The 22,847-nt window shown below is 42.3% G+C and overlaps 1 long non-coding RNA gene across 1 annotated transcript; it reads left to right on the top strand.

The window, feature by feature from the left end:
- Window positions 1-355: 355 nt before the first annotated feature.
- Window positions 356-18,186, top strand: LOC115654086. Its single transcript, XR_004001085.1, has 3 exons — window positions 356-450; window positions 7,889-7,893; window positions 18,176-18,186. It is a non-coding gene; the product is annotated as an uncharacterized LOC115654086 (long non-coding RNA).
- The last annotated feature ends 4,661 nt before the right edge of the window (window positions 18,187-22,847 follow it).

Raw genomic sequence — 22,847 nt, forward strand, 5'->3', positions numbered from 1 at the left:
CATGCGTACTTTCAACATTACTTTATAGTTCAGAATGCTGGGGAATACGAAAGTACCACATGTCCAAAATATCTTCATTTCTTACAACCTGCCTCAGAAAAATCGTCCATATCTTTTGTCCCAGAACAATCTCAAACCAAGATATATTGACACCGTGCAGCCAAGAAGATATGAGTATCATCATTGTCAGGAGGCATTGGAGATGGATTGGCCATGTGCTTCGGATGAAAACTGATTCCATCACCAGAGTAGCAATAAGATGGACATCTGAAGGCAAGCAAAAATGAGGCCACCCGAAAACAACATGGTGAGGAGTGGAAGCCACGCTGAAAAACCTGAGGCACAGCTAGGGAATCATTGAAAGACTTGCCAGAAATAGACAGGAGTGGAGGAGCTTTGTTGCTGCCCGAAATGCCAGAGGCATAATGGGAACATCATGATGATGATGATGTGCTAGCCTGTTTTTTACTGTATTTTTTTTTAAATGGAATAATCTGTTTTAGGCAATCATATCTTAAAATGTTGGGCTTAAGTTTAATCCTACTGATGACTTGTTATTTTTAGTCAAAATATGACACTGTGCTTCTTTTAAACATTGTACTCTATTAATAACATTACACACCTGGCCATCGCAGCCTATCTAACATGGATGTTGGTAGTAGCACTGCCTTTTAGATGTGCCACTTTAGGAAGTTCTGTGGCCTGTGCTAGGCAGGAGGTGAGGCTAGATGATCACAGCAGTCCATTGTGGCCTCAGAATCTATTAATCTAAGAGATGTATTGTAAAACATGTTAGTGCTGGTGTTCATAGCACCCACTGGATGACAAGTGCACTGGGGGATACCTGTGTTGGCAGCAGAGCAAGGAGGGTGTCTTGGTTTAGGCTGCTTGCGGGTGACATTTCTGGGTCAGACAAACACAAGGATCCGTAGCATCAGAGTGTGTCCGTCACTTTGTATTACAGTACATGAACCAGGAGGCAGTCCAACCAGCCTAGCAGCTGTAATGGATAACAGCTGTGATGGCAGCTGAATATCTATCCTACTAGCTGTAGGAAAGTGTCCTAGGGAGAGGTCAGCAATTCTGTGAGGGGAAGTTTACATGATATTAATTCTCACATGTATCAATTTATTTGTTTGCTCAACATTTTAAAGCCAGAAATTGGATGGACTTCACTTTAGAGAACAATGCCACTAAAATTCAAACAGCCCCTTCTACCAAAAGCAGAGCCACCTTTGTTTTATTCCTCATTGTACGTACTGTGCAAAATAATTAAGTGTCAGGGAACAAATGACAGAGTGATGAGTGATTAACCTGTTAATGACTAGAGCAGAAAGGGGAGAATGACCTTGAACTAGAGATACAAACAGATATTAGCAGACCAGTGTAATAAATAAAATAAGCACAGAGATCAAAGGCTTAGGAGTCTCATAAATGCGAATCTTAAGGGTGAGTGGCTTTTTCTGCGAAAAAGAAACAACTTTCGCCTCATTCTTTGCCAACCTGTCTGCTTGCCTAGAAGAAACTTGACAACACTCTTGCCTGTAAGTACTAGCAAACCAAGTACACTAAATCTATGCATGGCAATTTTTGGTAAACTAAGGGAAAAATAGCAACCTGCATTGGAGAAAGCCTGAGAGTCTGCCAAGGCCATGATGTAAAGCTTTCCAAGTGACTGTATGGCTGAATCCATAAAAGAATGTTTGAGTCAGGACACACTGTAAGATCTTACCTTCAGAAATTCAATCCTTCATCTCACGTAGAATGGAGGTAATAGTTCATACCATTAACCCTTTCCTCATTTGGTAGGAACAAGCACGACAATTGCAGAATTCACAGGCTCCGTTTAATGTAGGAGGAAATGCTTTGTACAATATTCACCATTTGGCTGCTAACCCCAAAGTCTGAATCTACTAATGAAACCAAAAATTCCCAATGGAGAAATAATAAAAAACCACTAATATTTTCCTACAGCCTTTTTATTTTTAAAACACATCAGTGCATTCTTGCACAACAGTGATATTCAAATAGTTGTTAGCTTGGCAAAGGCAGAGACTTTGAAAAATATATTTTCATGCTTTCCCTCTAAGTTTCCCCTTGTAGCCTTGCAACTAGGTTTGTGGTTGATTTTTCTTTCTTCAGATCCAGATCTGATCACTCACTGGGTCACCCATTAGAAGAAGAATTTGAAAGAAAAGCCATCTCACATAAAACTGGCATACAAATGGTTTCCCCAAATCCCCTTTACTTTATTTGTTCAGGAAAGGAGATTGTAGGCTTAAACTATCAGGCTGTTCCTTTAATAGGAGAGTTATCAGAGCTTTGGGAGAAAACATTGAACATGCAAGATCTCTTTTTTATAGAAAAAAAGGTCATAAAGTTACTCGTAAGGCCAGGGCCAGTGCAAGAATGTTTCACGCCCTAGGCGAAACTTCCACCTTGCGCCCCGCCCCCCGCGCCTCAGCTTAGGCACCACAACCCTGGGAGGTGGGAGAAGTGAAGCAGCCATGGCGTGCTTGGGGAAGAGATGAGGCAGGAGTGAGCTGGGGCTGGGATTTCCTCTGCATGCCACCCCTTCCCCTTACTTGCTGCAGGCAGCCCTCCCCGTGCTCCCCTGCCCCAGCTCCCTGCGCCTATGCTGGTGGCGACCAGGGCGGCCGAAGATCTGGCCGACATGGTTGCTGCCGAAAAAAATGGTGCCCCCCAAATCCTAGCACCGTAGGCGACCACCTAGGTCGCCTAAATGGTTGCACCGGCCCTGCATAAGGCTCTCTTTAGGGCAAAGACTTTTAAGTGCTTGACCTGTTAATAATGGTGAATTACGTAGCAAATATGATGGAAGGCAACTAAGCTCTATGCCTAGAGACCATTGAATAGTCCAGACAAAATAACAACCAACCTGATTATTGCCCCAAAGCTCACACAGAAACATTTCTGAAGTCTGAAAAAGTTTACATAACTCCTCCCACCTTTCTCCCTCTGCTTCCTTCTAGTCCTTATGCCATCTCTGTCCCTCTTCCAAGTCTTCCCCTATCTTTTATCCTCTGCTGTTCCCCTTTATTCTCCCTAATTATTAGCCTCTGATTTCCAGTTTCCATTTCCACCCCTCTTGCCATTCTCCCACTTTCCTAACCTTGGTCACCATCAGTTTTCTTCCCTCTTTCCATGAAATCTCATCCAAAAGCCTATTCTCATGAGATTTGCCTGCCACTACAGTCCAGTTAAGCATTCAGGCTTTCGAGTGCTTATCTTAAACTCAATCAAACCTCATAACCACTGGGTTTTTTTCCATGTTGATATAATAAATGCCAACGTTTAGGGCTTTATTTACCACTCTTCTACACCTGGACTAACTGTTGGACCCTCTGCTTGCTTTCTGCTTGCATACATTGTACATTTTGTTTGCTGCTTACCAATCTCATAATAAAATAAGACAGACCAAGATTAACCTGGGCAATTTTGGGTCTCCAACTTGACACACTTTAAAGGAGACTGATTTTCAGTCTGTCTTTAGCACCAACCCTCTGAAAATCAAACTCTTTTAAGGGGTCTCAAATTAGGCACCCAATGGTTGATGCCCATTATCAGTAGTCACTTTTGAAACTCTTGGATGTATTGATTGTCTCCGTCTGCTATTGGCCAACAGGGGAATAGTTTAATCATGAAACAGTATCTTTATCCCATTGTCTTCTGTCATTTGCATTGTAAATTGCTGTCTTGTAGTATTTAACTCGGTGAAGTGTTTTGGGACATGGTTTACATAAAAGATGGAATATGAAATAAAGTTGTATTGCACTGAATTATTGCTTCCCATGACAGTGTTTTATCTCCTTTGGCAGTCTGTCTATTTCTTCTCACGCACAGGCAATTAAAGTGTTTCGGGGCATTTTAATCTTTTTTAACTTCTCCCAACCACAGTGGAGCTCTTCTTTAGCTGCTCACCCTCCTGACTTCTTTTTGTATTCAGGCTACATTTTTGGCCCAAAAGGCTATTTGTATGCTGCTCTTTCATGAATCTGCCTTAAGGCTTCCCATAGGGGAAACTGATGTTGATACATATTTCCTTCTAGTAGCATCCTGTTCAATTAGTGTTCTATCCTTGGTTGTGGTCCCTACTCAGTAGTAGCTGGGGAGCGGAAACACAAGCCTGTTATTGTTTTGTGGTCCTACAGAGGCTTCTCCATCAATGTCTGATTCTCTGGTGAGCAACTCACTGAATCTCATTCTCTGCTCATTTGCATTCTATTCTTACTTGGTGTCTGTCTACATTTGTGATACATCACAGTATAACGGTAACTCCTTTCAGAGCAATTCTCTAGATGTCATTAGCCTCAGTGGTAACCTGCTAAATGAATAGGCAAAGAGATTAGCAGGTTTCAAACAACAATCAGATAATTATGTATACAAGAACAACATGACTCCATAAGCTAGGTTAAAAAAATACAAGGGATATCAGTTACTAATGAGCAGGCCGTTCAGAGATGTGTTTTGGCTAAACAAACACAAGTTTAACTGAGCTGCTAAGCCAGTGGAGATCCCACCAGCCTCACAACAGCTCTTATCATCCCATATAATGCTCTCTTTTCAATTTCCATTACTCCTCACCTTTCCAGATTTCAACAACTCTTCCAGACCCTCCACATTTGCTTCCATTCTACACCAGAGAAACACTTCCTTGCCTAACCAAGGCGTCTGGCATACTTTCCTTTTCTGTGTTGAGAGATACCATTGTTAGAGTGGCAGGAAAAGGAGTTAAAGACATATGGACCCTCACTGAGGATGAAAGTAAGCTCATTGAGACATGTACTTCATGTATTTGTGATATCGCAGGCTTACATTTCTGAGACAAATTCAATGGAAAAATACAGGGCATCTCAGGGACAGACAAGTAGTTCATGACGTAGATTAAAATTCCTTAAAAAGATTAAAGTTGACTGCAATCTGCACATAAGGCTATGTTTCTTGTGATATCACTACTACAAAAGATCAGGATATGGAAGTAAATAGTTACAAGAAAGATATGTTATGCATGTTGAAAATGCTATGCAGAAATTGAACTGTTACGTAATGGATACTGAACCACCTATCGGTGTTAAGGGTAAAGTCTTGTCTAGGGGTATGCATCATTAGTGTCATGCTGGCTATAGAAGCCACAAAGCAGAGGTGATGCATAAAACTGTTGGTGGCAGTGGTGGTGGTAGGGGGGGAGGGCACAATTTTAAAGTTCTGGTATGAAACCTGGCAGCAGAGGCAACAGGTGGGGAGGGGTGTCCCCTGCGGCCTTATGGGCTGCAGCATGGCTTCACAGTCAATAGCTGCACCTTCTTCGGTGCTATGCACAGCAGCTTCCCAGCTGCTCCCAGCTCAGAGCCAGCTCGTCACCCCCTGGCCAGCCTGGCCTTTGGCAACAGACTCCGAGTCTCGTCTGGCCTTTGGCTGCAGGATCCCAGCCTCCTGGGCTCTATGATGGACTCTGAGATCTTGCACAAGGCAGCTGGACTCAGTTCTCAGGGATACAGGTGCAGTCTCTGCACACACATGCCCACACAGCTGCATGAGGCGTTGGCCATCTTTTTGTGCTGTGCAGGCAGGAAGGGATGGGAGCTGCTTCTAGCTACAGAAAGGAGGAGGGAGGAAGAGATGAGCTCTGCTAAGACACGGGCCAGGGCAGCTCCTGGACCAGGCATAACAGTTGATAGTGGGGAGGGGCACAATGTAAAGGTTCTGGTGTGAACCTTGACAGAAGTTGGAGGGCAGGGCATGTGACCAGCGTGCCCCTACCATCATGCATCACCTCTGCCATTGAGAGATACCAACTAGAGATCATAGTGCAGTCTGAAGATATATTTCAAAGTATAAGATTGTTTCCTAGTGAATGCATGTTCCCAAATGACCTGTTCAACACACATCATAATTCACTCTCCCATATGTATACCACTTGCATTTAGTAACCTGCTCAAGTGGGAACTGGACAGCACTGCAAACTTGGGTCTAATTGTCAAGGTTGCAGAAGCAACAAAATGAGTTAACTGCTTGATTGTGGAGAAGAAATACCCCCAATTAAGTTTGGTGCATGTCTAGTCACCTGATAATGAAACAGAGCAATAAAGCATCTACGTTAACCATTGCCAACGCTAGAAGATTAGATTCATGGTGGCTACGCTTTGGCATTGTTACAGCTCCAGACAATTGAAAATTGATAACATTTTTGAACATCTAAGGATATGTCTACACTACGGGATTATTCTGATTTTACATAAACCGGTTTTGTAAAACAGATTGTATAAAGTCGAGTGCACGCGGCCACACTAAGCACATTAATTCGGCAGTGTGCATCCATGGTCCGAGGCTAGCGTCGATTTCCGGAGCGTTGCACTGTGGGTAGCTATTCTGTAGCTATCCCATAGTTCCCGCAGTCTCTCCTGCCCCTTGGAATTCTGGGTTGAGATCCCAGTGCCTGATGGGGCAAAAATCATTGTCGCGGGTGGTTCTGGGTAAATGTCATCACTCATTCCTTCTTCCGGGAAAACAACGGCAGACAATCATTTTGTGCCCTTTTTCCCTGGATTGTCCTGGCAGATGCCATAGCATGGCAACCATGGAGCCCGTTCAGCTTTTTTTTTTTACAGTCACCGTATGTGTACTGGATGCCGCTAACAGAGGCATTACTGCAGCGCTACATAGCAGCATTTGTTTCCTTTTGCATGATAGCAGAGACTGTTATCAGTCGTTCTGTACTGTCTGCTGCCATTGTAAATTGGCAGTAAGATGTCGGTTATCTGTCCTTCTGTGCTGTCTGCTGCTATCATGGGTGCCCCTGGCTGAGGTCGGGCGGGGGCGCAAAAGCAAAACTGGGAATGACTCCCTGAGTCAATCCCTCCTTTATGGTTTCTAAAAATAGAGTCAGTCCTGCCTAGAATTTGGGGCAAGTGTACTAGAGAAGCAGTTATTAGAGAGTACAGCTGCTCCGTGTCAGATCCCGCAGAAATGATGAGCTACATGCCATTCACGGGGGTGCCCCTGCAACAACCCCACCCGTTGCTTCCCTCCTCCCCCAACCTTCCTGGGCTACCGTGGCAGTGTCCCCCCCATTTGTGTCATGACGTTATAAAGAATGCAGGAATAAGAAACAGTGACTTGTTAGTGAGATAAAATGAGGGAGAGGCAGCCTCCCCATGCTATGACAGTCCAGGCAGGACATTAAGCGGTGTGGGGGAGAGGAGCCCAGCATCCCGCTGTTATGATAGTCCAGGCAGTACAGAATCTTTTCTTTACATCAGAAAGAGAGGGGGCTGATGGAGCTCAGGCTCCCGTGGCTATGATGAAGATGGTTACCAGCCGTTCTGTACCATCTACTGGGAATGCCCAGGAATCATTCCTATTTTTACCCAGGCGCCCATGAGGCCAACCAGGGATATTCAGCAGTTATCAAGCATGTACCGTTTGCCACCAGGGAGGGGAGAGGAGCGGATACTGCTCTTCACTGCTGCAGCATCGCGTCTACCAGCAGCATTCAGTAGACATAAGGTGACATTGAAAAAAGTCAAGAAACGATTTCTTTCCCTTTTCTTTCATGTGGGGATGGGGGAGGGAGTAAATTGACGAGCTATTCCCTGAACCATGCCGGACAATGTGTTTGACCCTACAGGCATTGGGAGCTCAGCCAAGAATGCAAATACTTTTTGGAGACTGCTGGGGACTGTGGGATAGCTGGAGTCCTCAGTACCCCCTCCCTCCCTCCATGAGCGTCCGTTTGAGTCTCTGGCTTCCCGTTACGCTTGTCACGCAACACTGTGTATCCCGTAGATTTTTTTTCAAGCGCTTTGGCATTTCGTCTTCTGTAATGGAGCTCTGAAAGAACAGATTTATTTCCCCATACAGCGATCAGATTCAGTATCTCCCGTACGGTCCATGCTGGAGCTCTTTTTGGATTTGGGACTGCATTGCCACCTGTGCTGATCAGAGCTCCATGCTGGGCAAACAGGAAATGAAAATCAAAATTTCGCAGGGCTTTTCCTGTTTACCTGGCCACTGCATCCGAGTTCAGATTGCTGTCCAGAGTGGTCACAGTGGTGCACTCTGGGATACCGCCCGGAGGCCAATACCGTCGATTTGCAGCCACACTAACCCTAATCCGATATGGTAATACCGATTTTAGCGCTACTCCTCTAGTTGGGGAGGAGTACAGAAACTGATTTAAAAAGCCCTTTATATCGATATAAAGGGCCTTGTAGTGTGGACAGGTGTGGCGTTAAATTGGTTTAACGCTGCTAAAATCGGTTTAAACGAGTAGTATAGACCAGGCCTAAGTGATGTCACAGACTTAGTGGATGATATCTTACCTTCTGGTAGGTCCAAAAGGGAGCGCAGTGAAAACTTCTGAGGAAAGCCTTGTGCAGAAGCAGTAAAAAGGGCTGCACATCAGTCCGGAGAAGATCATGTTTTGTGTTTCTGAGGTAAGCTGCTTTGGGACTCATCAACTGGAATCAAACTGGATAAAGTAAAACTCCCACTCTTTGTAACATGGAAAATCCACGCTGCATTGCAGAGGTGGAAATGGGCTCAGAGGGAGCTGAACTGTCTACTGAAAGTTTTCCCCATGACTCTTGAGCATAAATGCCCCATTGCACCAGTTGCTGAAACAAGAAAGGGTTTGTATGGACTAAACAACATAACTTTGCTTTACTGGCAGTTAAATATCTCATCACATGGCTGCTTGGCCAGTATTATTGTATTTTAGCCTCTCTGCTGCTGAGCTTTACCCATCCAGGCAGTTGCAGTTAGCAACAGTCTGGGACAGTTTGTTATAAGACATCAAGAAACTGGGAGTATATGTCTCAAAGTCCTTTGCAGTGACACACATCAGGAAGAACTACAGAGACGAAACTATATTTGTAGGGTGTTTTTTTATGACACTCATTGCTATAATATCAAGATGCATCATATAAATTAACAAACTAAACCCCACAACAGATGTAGGTATAGTCTTCTTCTCAATTTACAGCTGGGGAAACTGAGACACAAAGCGATTAAGTGAATTTCCTCAATGTCGCAAGGAAGGTCATGGCAGAGCCAGGAATAAGACACAGATCTTCTGAGTCCCAGGGCAATCCTTTAACACCAAGACCAGCTTTCCTAGTGTTTACGGGCAGATATTTCCACCAGTACATGAATGGCTGCTCCACCTGCCTGTAGTCTGACCACAAATCTCCTAGGGTATAAATCTGTGTGGCAGGGATCATGTCTTCCTCTATGATTTGTAAAACACAGAGCATAAAGCACTGTTGATAACCCCAAACATTCAAAAATCATGAGACTCTCTCCTCGTCCCCACCCCAATCATGAGATTGGCATAAAAATCTTGCTATTATAGAAGAGAATACAATTTGGATTCTCTTTACTTAGCTTCTGTTTCTTGATCCCTCAGGTCTCATTTTCAAGCTGTTCTTCACAACCCTGAGGACTAGAAACTTCCTTTTTTTAAAATGAAAGCTGAAATTCTCACATATTTGCATGACTGTAGAAGTCGGAGTCTTAAGGAAAACACTAAATATCACAAGACAAACAATAAAATTTTGAGAGCTGGCAACACTGCTAATGACTCAAACAATAAACAATAAATATTAATAAATAATAACCTATTCTGGATTTCTTGAAAAGACATGTTTTATGCTGCCTGAGCATTGCTAGTTAAAGTTTGGACAGCTGTAAATGTGATAAAAATTTGCTTGTTATAGTCAATTTCATCAAGAAAATCACGCATAGAAGTGAACATCTGCAAGTGGATGTAACAAAGAGCATTCATCTGACTGACCAACTAATTTAACACAGTTATTCCAGCAAGATTTTACATTCAGGTAGCAGGAGTTTCTGTGAGAAATGTAATTTACTGCTGATATGCCTGAAGAGGAAGGCCATTTCAGCCTTGCCTGTTGACTTTTTGCCAAACCATTGCTTAGGATTCAGTCTTTAAACAATCTGGGCCAAATCTCCAGCTGGTGTATCTGTGTTGACTTCAGTAGAGCAATGCTGATTTACACCAGCTGAGGATTTGGGTATGTACGTTTATTCACTCAAAAAAAGTTATTTCATGGAATAATTACAAAACAATTAAGCACTACATTTATTGGCATCATACTGCTGCATACCTTTCTCTAACACCTGCAAATACAAGCAGAAACATGTCAGTGAGGGCATGAGTCAAATACAAAGTTGAATTCCTAATAGACAGCTAAGGTACTAGTGACACCATTCCTTGTTAAACTGAAATTTAATGAGGATGCTAGAGAGAAATGAGTGTGTAGTCTACCTAACTCTGCTTGTAATTTAACCAGATATTATATTTCCTATATAAAGGTACTGCTACCTAGTGAAATGGTTATTTATCTTCCCACCTTTCACTCATTTATTTTAAGAATAGAATGAGTTTAATCATATAGCTAGTCCACTGCAGATTTATTTTCAAACCAAGCAGACAGATGGACTCTCTCTTCCCTGAAGCATTGTTAAACTAATGCTCTATAACATTGATTCTTTAACTTTTAATTATGGTTCATCAGATAATTTCAGCGAGTTTATATTTCAGATGTAAATATAGAAATATACTTAATAGGTGTGCAGGACTTCTCATCTGAAAATTGAAATGGGCTTTGGCACTTCATCGTATGTGTGTGTATGTGTATGATTCAGCAAGGTAGGGGTTAGTTCTTAGATTCCATCATACTCTGGAGAGTTGGTAGTGATGATTAAGTTGAGAATCCCAGCCCTGATAATTAGCTCAGAGATTTTGAATCTGGATGTGTACTGTAAAAAAAAAAAAAGATTTTTGGAGCAGTTAGCCCTGGGAGTTAGTTAACCAGCTGTCTCAGGTTTTATATCTGCCAACAGCTGATTGGTCAAAATAGTTATTATAAGAGGGTGGGTGTTCTCACTCCTGTCTCCTCCTCAAGTTCCTGAAGGGAGGACTTTTGTTTTTCTTTTGAAAGAAGGAAAGAAAGAATTGAAAAATGTTTAGGTGAGATTCTACTCTCCTATGCAGCTGTGTAACTCATGAATAACTCTACTGAAACCATTGGAGTTACGCTGGTATAAAACTTTACAAAAACGAGACAAGCCATTTACAATGCACACTTCACTTTTCTCAAGAGGAAAAAGGACAGCAAACGATCTAAACTTCTATATGTCACAGAGGGCTACAACATTGGTACCCTCAACTCACCTAACAATATTGTTAATCTATCTAACCACACACTTATCCCGGTGGAAGAGTGTGTCCTATCTCGGTGACAGGTTTCAGAGTGGTAGCCACGTTAGTCTGTATCAGCAAAAAGAATGAGGAGTACTTGTGGCACCTTAGAGACTAACAAATTTATTTGAGCGTAAGCTTTCATGGGCTAAAGCCCACTTCATCAGATGCATGCAGTGGAAAATACAGTAGGAAGATACACACACACACACACACACACACACACACACACACACACACACACACACACACACACACACACACAGAGAACATGAAAAAAATGGGGGTTGCCATACCAACTCTAATGAGACTAATTGATTAAGGTGGGAGAAAAAAAAACTTTTGTAGTGATAATCAGGATGGCCCATTTCAAACAGTTGACAAGAAGGTGTGAGTAACAGTAGTGGGAAATTAGCACTGGGAAATGGTTTTTAGTTTGTGTAATGACTCATCTACTCCCAGTCTTTATTCAAGCCTAATTTAATGGTGTCCATTTTGCAAATTAATTCCAGTTCTGCAGTTTCTCACTGGAGTCAGTTTTTGAAGGTTTTTGTTGAATAATTGTGACTTTTAGGTCCATAATTGAGTGACCAAGGAGGTTGAAGTGTTCTCCGACTGATTTTTGAATGTTATAGTTCTTGACGTCTGATTTGTGTCCATTTATTCTTTTGCGTAGAGACTGTCCGGTTTGGCCAATGTACATGGCAGAAGGGCATTGCTCGCATATATCACATTGGTAGATGTGCAGGTGAACGAGTCTCTGATAGTGTGGCTGATGTGATTAGGTCCTATGATGGTGTCACCTGACTAGATATGTGGACAGAGTTGGAAACGGGCTTTGCTGCAAGGATTGGTTCCTGGGTTAGTGTTTTTGTTGTATGGTGCATGATTGCTGGTGAATATTTGCTTCAGATTAGGGGGCTGTCTGTAAGCGAGGACTGGCCTGTCTCCCAAGATCTGAGAGAGTGAGGGATTGTCCTTCAGGATAGGTTGTAGATCCTTGATGTTGCATTGGAGATGTTTTAGCTGGGGGCTGAGGGTGATGGCTAGTGGCATTCACCTACTATAGGACAGGCCCAACAAAGAAATTAACTCTCTTTCTGCCCCACCACCCCCATGAATATGATACAGTTCTGTGGTGATCTGGAAGCCTACTTTCATCGTCTCTGACTCAAGGAATATTTTCAACACACCACTGAACAGTGCACTGACCCACAGGAACCCTCCTACTAACACTACAAGAAGATGAATTCTGCGAGGACTCCTCCTGACGGTCAAAATGACAGACTGCACTTCTACATAGAGTGCTGCTGCAGACGTGCACAGGCTGAAAGTGTGAACATCATCACTTTCCCCATAACCTCAGCCATACAGAACGCAATGCCATCCACAGCCTCAGAAACAACTCTGACATTATAATCAAAGGGGCTGACAAAGAAGGTGCTGTAGTCATCATGAACAGGTCGGATTATGAACAGGAGGCTGCCAGGCAACTCTCCAATGCATCATTCTACAGGCCACTATCCTTCGATCTCACTGAGGATTATCAAAAGAAACTACATCATCTGCTCAAGAAGCTCCCTGCTGTAGCATGGGAACAACTCTGCATGGACACAGTCCCAGAGCCCCGACCAGGGATATTCTATCTGCTACCTAAGATCCATAAATCTGGAAATCTTGGATGCCCCACCATCTCAGGCATCAACACTCTTACAAAAAGGATTATCTGGCTATTTGGACTCTCTTCTCAGACCCTACGCTACCAGAACTCCCAGCTATCTTTGAGACACCATCGACTTCCTGAGGAAACTACAATGCATTGGTGATCTTCCTGAAAACACCATCCTGGCCACCATGGATGTAGAAGCTCTTTACACCAATATTCCACATGAGGATGGACTACAAGCTGCCAAGAACAGTATCCCTGATGAGGCCACGGCACACCCGGTGGCTGAGTTTTGTGACTTTGTCCTCTCCCACAACCATTTCAGATTTGGGGACAACTTATATCTTCAAGTCAGTGGCACTGCTATGGGTACCTGCACGGCCCCACAGTATGCCAACATTTTTATGGCTGACTTAGAACAACATTTCCTCAGCTCTTGTCCCGTAGTGCCCCTCCTCTACTTGTGCTACATTGATGACATCTTCAACATATGGAACCATGAGAAGAAGGCCTGTGAAGAATTTCACCTGGATTTCAACAATTTCCACCCCTCCATCATCCTCAGCCTGGACCAGTCCACATAAAAGATCCACTTCCTGGATACTACAGTGCAAATAAGTGATGGTCACATAAACACTACCTTATACCGGAAACCTACTGACCACTATACTTACATGCTCCAGCTTCCATCCAGGACACACCACATGATCCATTGTCTACAGCCAAGCCCTAAGATACAACCAAATGGCTCCAATCCCTCAGACAGAGACAAACACCTACAAGATCATTATCAAGCATTCTTAAAACTACAATACCCACTGTGACAAAGCTCTGTCCTTGTCTCCATGGGTCCTGCATTTCCTGACAGATTTTGCTAGCCTCAGAGGCTCACTGTGACCCTCCACTTAACCCTTCTCTCTCTAGAGAGAGAAGAGTAACAGTCTACTGAGCCATTTTCATCATAAGCCAGCGAGGGAGGGGAGGAGAAACTATCCTCCCTTGCACAGTCTCTGTTGTCTCCCAGTCTCAATGATTAATCAGGGGGGCAAAGGGGAACAGCCCAGGCCCACCCTGTACTCTGGGCTCCAGCCTAGGGACCTTAATAGTATCAGCTATGGTAGCTGATCTTTTAGGACTGGGATATGTACAATTCCCTGGGCTACTTCCCCACAGCAGCCCCCACTTCCTCAAGCTCCACTTCACCCTTACCTCAGGGCCTCCTTCCCTGTGCCTAATATAGTGTGTACAGCTCAGTCTCTCCAACAGCACAACTTCTCACTGCTCCTGACATGCGCGTCCACCTTACTAACTGGGAGGCTTTTAACTAGTATCAGCCAGTCCCTGATTGGCTTCAGGTATCCTAAACAACGTAGCATCCTCCCTGCCTTCTGGAAAGCTCTTAATTGGCCCCAGGTGTCTTAATTGACCTGGAATAGCTGCCATTTACTTATCCTGGTACCAGGGATTTGTTTAACCTGGGGTTAATATATCTGTCTCCCACTACTTTCCTATAGCCATCTGGCCTTGCCCAGTCACACCACCTGGGGAAGTGAGGAAACAGATTGACAGAGCAAGACGGGTACCCAGAAATCAACTACTCCAGGATAGACCCAACAAAGAAAATAACAGAACACCAGTGGCCATCACGTACAGACCTCAGCTGAAGCCTCTCCAGCGCATTGTCAGTGATCTACAACCTATCCTAGAAAATGATCCCTCACTCTCACAGACCTTGGGAGGCAGGCCAGTCCTCGCTTACAGACAGCCCCCAACCTGAAGCAAATACTCATCAGCAACTACACACCATACAACATGAACACTAACCCAGGAACCTATCCCTGTAGCAAACCTCGTTGCCTACTCTGTCCACATATCTACTCTAGCGACACCATCATAGGACCCAACCACATCAGCCACACCATCAGGGGCTCATTCACCTGCATGTCTACTAATATTATATATGCCATCATGTGCCAGCAATGTCCCTCTGCCAAGTACACTGGCCAAACTGGACAGTCCCTATGTAAAAGGATAAATGGACAAAAATCGGACATTAGGAATGGTAACATACAAAAGCCAGTAGCAGAACACTTCAGTCTTCCTAGATGTTCTATAACAGATTTAAAAGTAGCTATACTTGAACAAAAAACTTCAGAAACAGACTTCAAAGAGAAATAGCAGAACTAAAATTCATTTGCAAATTTAACACCATTAATTTATGCTTGAATAGGGACTGGGAATGGCAGGGTCATTATAAAAGCAGCTTTGCCTCTCCTGGAAGTGACATCTCCTCATCTATTATTGGGAGTGGACTACATCCACCCTGATGGAATTGGCCCTGTCAACACTGGTTCTCCACTTGTGAGGTAACTCTCTTCTCTTCATCTGTCATTATATAATGCCTGCATCTGTAATTTTCACTCCATGCATCTGAAGAACTGGGGTTTTTACTCATGAACGCTTATGCCCAAATAAACCTGTTAGTCTTTAAGGTGCCACCAGACTCCCTGTTGTTTTTGTGGATACAGACTAACATGGCTACCCTGATACTTGGTATAAAACTAGTGTGTAAGTGAGAAGAGGCTCAGGTCCTTTGTGTGTAACCTCTTTCTGCTCAGCCAATTTGAATTTGAAGCTTGCCTTTTCTTAAAGCAAACTGCCTTTTTCCATTCCTACCTTTTTCATAGATACTAATCTTAACTGAAATGCAAGTAAACAGGCTTGCTTTAAGAATAAGCAACCTACATTGAACAAGTCTAACATAAGAAAGTTACACTTACATTCATGGATGGATGGAAAACATAGCTGTACAACTCTCAGTTATTAGCAGGGACCCAAAAGAAGACAAGATTTTCTAAATGAGAGGAGGAGTTTTCCTTTACCAAGGGTAAAGAATGCAGATCAAGTATACAGAAGAACCCCTGAGATGAATCCTAAGTCTGATTAGCACCATTATATCAGGGGAGACAGAGCTATAGCAGCAGCTCCTTTAGCTATATAGCAGATCAATGTCTTTTAAGGCTGGTAGATCATTACAGTAACCTCCAAGTCCAGGGTTCCCACAAGGACTCATCATCATTATCTTCAGATATTTCCTGCATCCTCCTTATTCTGTTTATCAGATATTTTGAGTGTAGAATCTGGTTCAAGAAGTCTTAGATCCTCTGCACAAAGAAACAATAGAATGTGTAGAATGTTGCATTCCTTAATTCAAAATGTTTAATATGCCTGAATGGATCAGGGTTTTATGGGCCCATTCTATTTCCCAGAATAAACAGATCTTTGTTTAAACCTTTATACATTTTTTTTAAAACCAACAGTTTTACAGGTTGAGTCAACAGGGACAAAGGTCAGTCAGTCAGATCAATCAATAGAGGAAAGTGTGAATAACATTTGTGGATCTGAAGGAGTTCAGATTCCCAACAGGAAGAAAACAGAAACTATCTCAGACTTGCCTACCAAGAAAAAAAGAAAATACTAAACTTTGGTTCTCCCAAGAAAAATAAATGTTTCTAACCTTTAGTATAAAATGGGATCATCAAGTGTTCACACAATATCTACAAAGTGTAGCTGCTTTCCTAAGAGGGTACAGCAGAGATCAAGTGCACCCCTATTTAGAAAATTGGATTTTTAAAGAAGGTCGTATAAAAGATGTCTATGACCCAACTAAGGTGGCATGCTGTCTCCCTACACCTTCTAGATTTAGGTCAAGAATGATACAAACTCAAATTTTGCTACAGGCAGTCACCAGTGGGCCACATGCCATTGTAGAGAATCCCATCATACCATCCCCTCCATAAAGTTATCAAGCTCAGCCTTGAAGCCAGTTAGGTTTTATGCACCCACTGCTCCCCTTGGGAGGCTGCCCCAGATCTTCACTCTTTTGATGGTTAGAAACCTTCTCCTAATTTCAAGCCAAAAACTTGTTTATGGCCAATTTATATGTATTTGTTCTGGGGTCCACTTTGATGCTTAACTTATATAACTCCTCCTCCCCTCCCTGGTATTTATCCCTCTGAAGTATTTATACAGAGTAAACATATCTCCCATCAGCCTTCTATTGGTTAGACTAAACAAGCCAAGCTCTTTGAGTCTCTTCTCATAAGATAGGTTTCCATTCCTCAGATCATCCTAGTAGCCTCTCTCTGCACCCGTTCCAGTTTGAATTAATCTTTCTTAAATGTGGGAGACCAGAATTGCACATAGTACTCCAGATGATGTCTCATCAGTGCCTTGTATAGTGGTACTAACACTTCCCTGTCACTAATGGAAATATCTTGCCTGATACATCCTAGGACTGTGTTAGCCTTTTTCACAGCCGCATCACACTGATGGCTAATAGTCATCCTGTGATCAACCAATATGCCCAACTCTTTCTCCTCCACTGCCACTTCAATTCTTGTTGTTAGTCCCTAAATGTGTGATCTTATACTTTGCACTATTAAATATCATCCCATTTCTATTACTCCAGTTTACAAAGGTCATGCAGATCTTCTTGTTTGGTATTCTGGTCCTCCTCAGTATTGGCAATGCCTCCCAACTTTGTGTCATATGCAAATTTTGTTAGCACACTCCCACTTTCCGTGCCAAGGTCAGTAATAAAAATGTTAAATAAAGTTGGTTCCAAGACTCATCCCTGAGGAACTACACTAGGAACCTCCCTCTAGCCTGACAGTTAACTTTTCAGTATGACCTGTTATAGTCTTCCCTTTAACCAGTTCCTTATCCACCTTTCAATTCTCATATTAATCCCCATCTTCTCCAATTTAACTAATAATTTCTCATATAGAACTGTATCAAATGCCTTACTGATATCCAGGTAGATTAGATCTACAGCATTTCCTTTGTCTAAAATATCAGTTATCTTCTCAAAAAAAGATGTTTGTTATCTCCTCTAGAATATAACAACTGAAACAATTGTAGAAACAATTGAAGAAAAAAATCTACAATTACTTTCTATCATTTAGGCTACTTACTTTTTGCAGTTCACCAAGCTTAGAACTGGAAGTCTGGAACAGATCATTTAAGTTTAGGAAACATCTTAACAGCTCTTTCTTATTTTAATCACCTGTTAATAAACACAATTCTGACTCCCTGCAAGCTGGGGACAGTCTCCTGTCTCCTCTGCAGAACTCATTGCACTGCACACTCAGGCTGCCTGCCTGAAGCTTGCAGTTGGGGGGGGGGGGGCAACGCCCTTCCATGTTCCCCCAAACTTTGCCTACGCATGAACTTGAAGTATTGAAAATCTCATACCTGTTAAGGGGCTGTTTCATGTGTAAAGGAGCATGCCTGCTAAATAGGAGCTCTCTCAGGGAGGAACAGGGGAGGTTGTATGTGAACATTAAAGAATGTAGATACACAATGTGTTAATTCAAATGCTATTATGTATTATTATTATTGCCGTAGCAACAAGAGACTCCTGTGCCATTGTGCCAGGCTCTGTACAATCACAGAACAAAAAGACAGTCCTGGACCCAAAGAGCTTATAATATATACAAATATACAGTGAGAGACAAGTGGAGAGAATAAATACATGGGAGAACACCGGGTAATAATACAATCATTGTGATAAGCACACCAGTTGCCTGAAATATTTTTTGGTAAATGTTATACATCTACAAGCTGCTGATTCAACTGACATAGGGCTAAAATCTGGATTGTCCTGTGTAGGTGTACTGGGGGAAAGAAGGCCCAGGGAAATGTATACCTGTCTCTTTATATATCCATGCAGGATCAGAATGCTGATGCTAGTGCTCTTTGAGGACTAGGGGCAGCTGGCTAGTGCACCTATGGAGCTCACAGCCCCAAGAGGCTAGGGCCAACTGGATTGGGGACAGAATGCTCATCTCTGCACACCTGAAAGCATCTAGCATGAGGTTCTGGCAGACTCCATATGGGACCGTTTCCCACTAGCACTACATAGTATGTTCCCCAAAGTGCTTCTCGAAGCTTCCTGCCTATATATTCACTATGCAGGGAGAACGCCGCAGGGTAACTGTTTTTTAGCCACTACAGCTCTACAATCTTCCAGTGGTCCAGAGATGAGCAAGGCACACAAGTTGGCCAGCACATTTTTAAGTGTTTTTTCTCTCTGAATTATTGTGTCTTTTTGTTGACTTTTTAAAATGAATTTTGTTGGGTGCAAATATATTTTGAATGATTTTCCCAAGAAAGAAACCACAGTGAGGCCACAGGACTTGGATCGACATCTCAGATTTACTATAGGCAGCTTCAGAGAAGGCGCCACTAGCAATTGGTCTCCAGTGCAGCTTCTGTCAAAAGGGTCAACAAGTATGAGCTGGGTTTGACCTTAGAGGTACTAGTCAAAAAGGGGGTTCTTTTGGGAGGTGTTTTGGCTGCTCTTCAAGCAGTGGAGTTAAAATCTGATTCTTTTGCACCTTGGCTGGTGAAACCTGATGCATCAACTGAGACTGACTATGACGAACTACAAACTGTGAGTCCACGGCAAGATGCCATGAAAGTGAGGTTTGAAGGCCAAAAGCACTTTCCCTCATGTTAACCAATGACAATCTGTTGCTCATCAAGAATGTAGAAAGCTGGAAGAAATTACACAAAATAAAAATGTGAAAGTGCATGGAATTATAAAGGATTGAGACAACAGTGGTGCTTAGGGCAATGTGGAAGACTTAATCAAAAGCTTGCTAAAAGTTAGATTAAACACCCACATCCTTTTTGTATTAAATGGTGATATCCTTCAATGCATACTGTCACTGTGTTGTGGTTTTGGTCTTTTCTGTGAGAAAGACACAGGGTCTGATTAGGCTCATAATTAGACCAGGGTAAATCATGACTAACTCTACTGAAGTCAGTGGAATTACATCAGTGTAAACCACAAAAGAGTGCAATCAGGGCTCAGTGTTGCAACTGTTTAGAGAAAAGAGAATGATATTGCAATGTGGCATTTGGATTCTTTTGTTCTGTGATTTGTCCACAGAGATTCATGTGAACAGAAAAATGATTGGTCTTGATTATCGCATTAGTTGCATGCGTGTGAGTTCAGTAAGAGTAGCATGCATACAGCTGATAAAATGGTTGGACCCTTGATGTTTGAAAGACCATATGCCTCTAATTTTTTCTGCCACAATCTGTATAATTTTGAATAATGTAAAATTTGTCTCCAGGGATTTTGATAAGGAAAAGTTTCATATGACTTCTAAATTATCTGTACAAAATATGGATGTTAACAAATTCTGGAACAGAAGTCATTATCCAAAACAATTATTCCAGATTTGAGCTTTAACAATAATAGTAATATGCTCCTTTTGTTCAACTATTTCTCCAGTATTGATTTTTAATTGGTTTTAGTTGACTCTAAACATTGATTTTAAAAGACTCCAGACATTGAGTCTGATGGTTCAAGACACTGGATATCTCACGTAATGCTACGTACCTTCAGTTCCTATTGACTTCAGTAGGAATAGGGTGATTAATAGGATTAATGACGCCCAGCTCTTATATAATATTTTTCATTAGTAGATCTCAAAGCATTTTACAAAGTGAGAACAATATAATTATCCCCACTATACAGAGGATGAAACTGAGGCATAGAGAGGTGAAAAGTGACTAGCCCAAGGTCACCCAGCAGGTCAGTGGCCAAGCTAGGACTAGAATGCAGATATCCTGCATCCCAGTCCAGTGCTCTATCCATTAGACCACACTGCCTCCCAGTATCTCCTGTATATTGAATGTTATGATCTATGGCAATGTTGTGGAAGGAGACAAGTTATAAAAAAAATCTTAAAATCATTTTATCTGGCTTTGGACAATTAAAAACTTTCTGAACATAAATTTGATTTCTTTCAACCTCCTCTATTGACTTAGGTTTCATTCTCATTGGGACACTTTTTGGACTGAAGATGGAGGGCTAGATTGTAATACCTTCAACTGACATTAATTTGTCCCTTATGCCACAAGTGACCCCATTGACTCCACTTGCGGAGTTGGATGATATCAAGCACATGTAAGTGTAGCAGAATCTGGCCAGCCGGGAAGATAGGGGCATAAATGGCTTAGACTATTTTTATTTTGTGGCAGTTATGTAGCAGCTGTGTGTTCTTTTCTCTTTATGTTTGTATTATCTTATTTTATTGCTTAGGTAAATGAAATTATAAATAACATTTGATTTTTTTTCTAAGATCAAGGAAGAGGATACAAAAATTATTGAATAATATAAAAATGACCAGCATTGTATGCTAGGAACCAGCATGTGATGTAGCCTCCTTTTAGCATACTTCTTCTTGCTTATACTCTTTGATATTGAAATATTTGTGAATAAACTTTTATTATATACTACAGTCAGGCTGTTACCCAGGGTTTTCACAACCCAAAGCAGTGGTAACTTAACTGTTTCACTACAAGTGATGTCAGGAATAAATCAGTGGGAACACAGCACTTCTGGTGGATAAAAGATTGATACAAGTAAGCATGCTCTTATCTAAAACTACTGTCTATTAGATTTAAGCACACACATACATAAGCAATAGGTTTAGAACATCCCAGATAGTTATCTAAAATCTGATATGGTATCAAGTAATTAGCATGAAGCCAGTGATGGCTGGTCGTTTCCCCATTGGGGAGTATGGGATCAGGAAAAAGTGTCTCAGGATAACATCAGAGAACTGCTCCAAAGTACATTCTATTATCTAGTCTTTTTATAACTAATTTTTACAAAACACATAGCTTATAGTGACCATTACTGGGCCATCACTTCTCCTAACTCCAATCAACTACTTATCAACAAAATATTCCTAACAATTTTAGTTATAATAAGCTTCTATATCAAAGGCGCCAAAACTCAAAGTCTCCATCTACTTATTTTCTTTCAGTCTTATAATTTGTTGACTCTTTTCTCCCCTCTCATTCTGATTAGCAGAAACTGCAAGCCTGCAGCTAGTATTTAATCTTCCCTCCAAAAGCCCTGCTTGTCCAAATTGACCCTTAACTATGTGGTGTTCTAGTTTATTAATCCGTGGTAGATAAAGGCACATAGAATGGCTGCAATTAGCTTGATAAAATTCTGGGGTAACATACCCCTCAGTTCCAGGGTTGCAAGACTTTAAGACTCCATGCTTAGAGTCTTCAAGCTGCTCTGGCCAAGGGGCAGCCAGCTCTAGGATTGGGGAAGTGGATAGATGATTTAAATCTCTTTCTGTCCCAGTGCTGAATATACTAGTTTAGCCTAACCAGAAAATCTGGCCCATTGTGTATTAATGAGTTTGATTCTGTAAGGGTATGTCTATATAGCAAAGAAAAACCTGCAGCTGTTTCATGCCAGCTGACTTGGGCTGGCAGGGCTTGGGCTGTGGGGCTGTTTCATTTCTGTGTAGACTTTCGGGCATGGGCAAGGAATTGGAAAGGCAGGAAGTCAGAGAGGAGGGCTAGCAGTTCATAACCACCAGATGAAGGAGATCGTGTTGTCATTCTTCATGGCTGGAGACAGACAAGGATGGGCAGTCTGTTGCCACCAGAGAGAAGAGGACCAGGATGAATTCCACATAGCTAAAAGTTTCTAATCAAGACCAAGTCCTGAATGTGGAAAAAGTGAAAGATATTTCTCAAGATCCATCTTGTCCAAGGGAATAGACAGATGTATGGAACACACTTGTGGATGGCAGCTTGGCCCAACCTATAAGAAAAGCAAGCTTGCCTAGCAAGAGTTCTGCAACTGTTCAAGGAACACAGATGGTCCTTGTTGGGAATTCAATACACAGAAGAATTGCTACCAGATTTGCCCATTACTTTGGGGTATGCTCATTTACTAGGGTTACTCTTCTATCAGTGTACTGCTTTGTGTCACTTGTGTTCTCATACGGAGCTCTACTTCTTCCTGCTGCAAGTCCCTCCCAATGGAACTATACTAGAGGACCTAGGTTCCCCAGGGCTGGGTTCTTCCAGCCCCAGAATCAGATGAAC

The sequence above is a fragment of the Gopherus evgoodei genome, chromosome 6 (assembly GCF_007399415.2).
Source record: "Gopherus evgoodei ecotype Sinaloan lineage chromosome 6, rGopEvg1_v1.p, whole genome shotgun sequence".
Lineage (NCBI taxonomy): Eukaryota > Metazoa > Chordata > Testudines > Testudinidae > Gopherus > Gopherus evgoodei.